The 4,823-nt window shown below is 45.8% G+C and overlaps 1 pseudogene; it reads left to right on the top strand.

The window, feature by feature from the left end:
- Window positions 1-2,072: 2,072 nt before the first annotated feature.
- On the top strand, window positions 2,073-4,276 carry LOC132567365 (uncharacterized; annotated as a pseudogene).
- Window positions 4,277-4,823: the final 547 nt, after the last annotated feature.

The raw sequence follows: 4,823 nt of genomic DNA, 5'->3' as shown, positions 1-4,823 counted from the left end.
GCCTATCAAGTTTCTCAGCACAGCAACAGGTAGGGTTGCCAGACAGTGCATGGCAACTGGTGGGAAGGTTGTGGTAGGCAGCATTCCAAAAGAAAACTTAAAAAAAAAAATAAGACCTTAGCTACTTACCAGAAATTCTGACCTTAGAATTCCTGGTGATTCCTAGATCTATGTGGCAGCTACAAGGGTAGCTCCAGCAATTGTCAGAAATTCTATGGTAAAACAGTAGACTTTCTGGTGATTTCTAGAGCTACCCTTGTTACTACCAGGTAGGTCTAGAAATCACTGGGAACCCTGTGGTTAGAACTTCTGGTAAATAGCTGAGGCCTTGTTTTTCTTTCAATTTTCTCTCCCTAGGACAATGATGCCTCATTTTGGCCCCAGTTTCCATCAGCCTATCAGCCGAGCATTGGTTGGTAAGGGCTGCATTTGATGAGGAGAACCAGGAAGTAGGGACAAATGAGGAAGCTGGGGCTGTGAAAGGGCAAGCAAGATCTCAGCGAACTTTAAATCCAATCCAGCAGCTGTTTTCTGAGTGCTCATTCCATGCAACAGCTCCCTTTTATTCCACGCCTGTGTCTAACAATCAAGGACTAGCAGCAGGTCTTAGTTCACCCCTAGAATTCTCCTCCAGCACTGAACTCTCTCCCAGTACTGAGCAAACTTCTAGCTCTTCCACGGTCTCCCCCTCAACTTTTCTGGGTTTTCTATCTAGCACAGAGGACTCTTTGTTAGCTCCCCTCCGGGGAATCTACGTCCCACTACAGCCCGGTCCTGGCATTGAAACTCTATACATGTACGTGCCTTTCACTTTAAGTGATTTAGTAAATTGGAATGCTCATATTGTAGCATTTTCTGACAATCCTACTCCAATGACTAATCTGCTAACCAGCATTATGGCCACACATCAGCCCACCTATGCAGACTGTCAACAGCTTTTACTGGCCCTCTTTACTACAGAGGAGAAGCCGCATTCTGCATCATGTCTGAAAGCATGTCGAGGGAAAAATTCCCCTAGAGACTGCAGATAGAGAGGAGTGGATAAAAGCCTGTTTTCCTGCAACAGACCCAAAATGGGATCCCAATGGCCGTGAGTCCAAAGAGCGTCTACCAGAATACAAACAGGCAATCTTAGAAGGAATGAAAGAGGCAGGCAAGAAGCCTATGTCCAAAGTCAGTGAAGTTCTTCAGAAAGTAGAAGAGAGCCCTGGAGTTTTTGCTGAGACTTGATGCAAGCATTTCGAATGTATACTCCATTCGATCTAGAGGCTGCAGAAAACTTGTGCATGGTAAATACAGCTTTTGTTGTCCAATCTTATGCTGACATCTGCAAGGAGCTCCAGAAGTAAGATGGCTTTGCAGGCATGAATTTATCCCAATTGCTAGAGATTGCCCAGAAAGTTTATGCCAATCGAGATGTAGACCAGAAACAGGAGGCAGAAAGAAAAATGAAAAAGAAGGCTGATCTGTTGGCAATGGCGCTGGCTGGGCAGACATCTGTGAGAGGCAGAGGGGCTGTACGAGGTCAAGGAATGAATGGCGGAAATCAAAGATCTGCAATGACTAATTTAGACCCAAACCAGTGTGTGTACTATAAAGTATTTGGGCACTGGAGAGACTCATGCCCTAATCAACCCCCTCTCCGCACACAAGAGATCCAAAGCACCCCTAGACAGATGACAGGACTGGAGTTTAGAGGCAGAGGAGGCAGAGGGAGAGGCCAGGTCCAGAGTGGCAGATATCAGAGGAACGAAGAAGAGCCTGTGTGTGGTCTGGCTGGACTGGAAGGATGGGAAGATTAGGACAGACTGGACACTGATGGTCCTGGCCCCGTGGAGTCCATGATCAGAGTTGATACTGGGGGTCAGAAGATTACATTCCTTATAGATACTGGAGCTGCACAGTCTGTGGTGCCTGCTAAGATTGCTCCTTCAATTCACAAATAAATTAATATAATTGGAGCTACAGGGCACAAGCAATCCAGACCACTTCTAGCAAAACGAACTTGTACAGTAGGAGGCCATGTAGTCTGCCACAATTTTGTCCATTTATCTGACTGCCTGGTGCCGCTGATGGGAAGAGACCTGCTTTCTAAGTTGTGGGCCCGATTGACTTTTGAGTCAGAAAGCCAAATGAACTTTGAGTTGCCTTACACTTCCTCAGAAGGCGAACTACAGTATCGAGGTGTATATGCTTTAGAATACCCCCGAGAAGAAGAGTGGCGACTTTACCAACCAGCTCCTGTAATGGCCATGTCCGAAGTCTGGTTTCAACAATTTCTAGATGTATGGGCAGAGGAAAACCTGCCTGGGTTAGCAGTAAACCATGCACCTATCAGAGTAGAGTTAATCCCAGGAGCCGTTCCAATCCAGGAACGCCAGTACCCGATTCCCAAGAAGAAAGTAGCTGGCATCCAGAAGCACCTTGAAAGGCTTCTTCATTATGGGATTCTTATTGAATGCCAGTCCTCATGGAAAAGTCCCCTTTTGCTAGTCCAGAAGCAGGGCACCAATGATTACAGACCGGTACAAGATTTACGCTGTGTTAATTCTTGCACACAGACTCTGCATTCTGTCGTTCCAAACCCATATGTCTTGTTGGGACTTATACCTGCCTCAGCCACTTCTCAATGGTAGATCTCAAGGATGCGTTCTTTTGTTTAAGACTGGCACCTGAAAGTCGGCCACTGTTTGTCTTCCAGTGGGAAGAGAAAGAGACTGGTAGAAAGTTACAATATACATGAACCCGTTTACCCCAGAGGTTCAGAAATTTGCCCACCCTTTTTGACAATGCCACCCTTTTTGACAATGCCCTCAGTAAAGACTTGAGCTGGTTCCCAACTGTGCCAGGAGAAGTTGTGTGCCTGCAATACGTTGATGATCTGCTGATAGGGGCCAAAGCCTTGCAGACTTGCCAAGATGCCACTGCTGCCCTGCTAACACTTCTGACTGAGGCTGGGTATAAAGTGTCCTGGAAGAAAGCTCAGCTATGCCAAGAGACAGTGAAATTTTTAGGTTTCCATATATCCCAGGGCAGATGGCAGCTAGGCAGGGAGCGAAAAGAGACTGTGTGCCATTCCTATGCCCACTACTAGGCGCCAGCTGAGAGAATTCTTAGGAGCAGAAGGGTTCTGCAGAATTTGGCTCCCTAATTTTGCTATAACAGCAAAGCCCTTGTATGAAGCCACTAAGGGGGGAGAAAAAGCACCTTTTGAATGGACAGAGCAATATCAAAATGCCTTTGAAACCTTAAAACGCCAGCTTATGCAGGCTCCGGCTCTGGGACTACCTGATACTGACAAGCTCTTTACTCTGTATGTGCATGAGCAAGAAGGAATAGCTGCAGGTGTCCTAACTCAATTGCTGGGACCCTGGCCCCGACTAGTAGCATATCTGTCTAAACAACTGGACAATGTGGCCAAAGGTTGGCCTTCATGTATGCATGCCATATCTGCAGTGGCAGAACTTGTGAAGGAAGCTGACAAATTCACCTTCGGTGGCCAGCTTGAAGTGAGAGTGCCTCATTATGTGCAGGCACTTCTTGAGCACAAAGGGAACTATTTGTTCACTAATGCCTGCATGGTCAGATACTAAGATCTTATGTGTGAAAATCCCCGTGTAAAAATAGTGACTGTGTCAACTCTGAACCCAGCTTCCCTGTTGCCAACTCCTGGGGAAGAATTAGAACATGACTGCCTGGAAGTTATGAAAGAGGTCTATTCTAGCCGCCTGATCTAAAAGATACTCCATTTTCAGATCCAGATATTGAATATTTCACTGATGGGAGTAGCTTTGTCCAGGATGGGAAGTGCAGAGCAGGATATGCGGTCATTACTCTAAAGGCAGTGATAGAGGCAGAAGCGCTGCTGGTATCAACTTCAGCACAGAAGGCAGAGTTAATTGCCCTCATCAGAGCACTCCGGTTAGCAGAAGGACTGAAAGCCAATATTTACACAGACGCTAAATATGCTTTTATGACATTGCACACCCATGGAGCCTTGTATAAAGAGAGAGGCTTAATTACTGCGAGTGGCAAAGGAATTAAAAATGGTAAAGAGATTTTGGAATTGTTAGAAGCTGTCTGGGCACTTCAGCACATAGCTGTCACCCATTGCCAAGGCCATCAGAAGCCCCTAAATCCGGTAACAAGAGGAATTTGGAAGGCAGATTTAACAGCTGAAGGGGCAGCACTAAAGCCTTATCAGGGAAGCACAGAAATTCTGCCTGTTTTTTCAAGTTTTCTTAACCGAATGGAGTCCTCGGTATTCACTAGTTGAGGAGTAGTGGATTCAAACTCAAGGGGCAGTAACCAAATGAAGAGATGGCTGGTATGTTTTTCCCAATGGCAGAATTTATATTCCAGAAGCTGCCACATGGCCATTAATTCAGAATCTGCATGAGGGAACACATTATGGAAAGACTGCCCTTGAACGCTCTGTGAGTCAATGGGCATATATCAACCATGTGAGTTCACTAACAGCCCAAGCCTCTGCACAGTGTGTTACATGTGCAAAGAACAATCCTAGGTCAGGCCCCACTCAACTCCCTGGAAGCCGGTCAGTGGGAGCAACATCTTTCTCCTCCCTAGTTGTAGATTTTGCTGAGATGCCCAAAGCTGGACATTACCATTACATGCTTGTATTTGTTTGCACAATGTCTGGGTGGATTGAAATTTACCCAATTGGCACTGAGAAAGCCAATGAGGTTATAAAAGCTCTATTAAAAGACATCATACCGAAATTTGGTTTACCTGTAACTATTGAAAATGGAATGTCGTTCATTGAGAAAACTGTGCAAGGGGTATCTAAGTTGCTTGGCATTACT

Source organism: Heteronotia binoei, chromosome 2 (assembly GCF_032191835.1).
Source record: "Heteronotia binoei isolate CCM8104 ecotype False Entrance Well chromosome 2, APGP_CSIRO_Hbin_v1, whole genome shotgun sequence".
NCBI lineage: Eukaryota > Metazoa > Chordata > Lepidosauria > Squamata > Gekkonidae > Heteronotia > Heteronotia binoei.
Note: the sequence above shows the minus strand (reverse complement) of the source record. Positions and strands in the feature narration are given on the sequence as shown.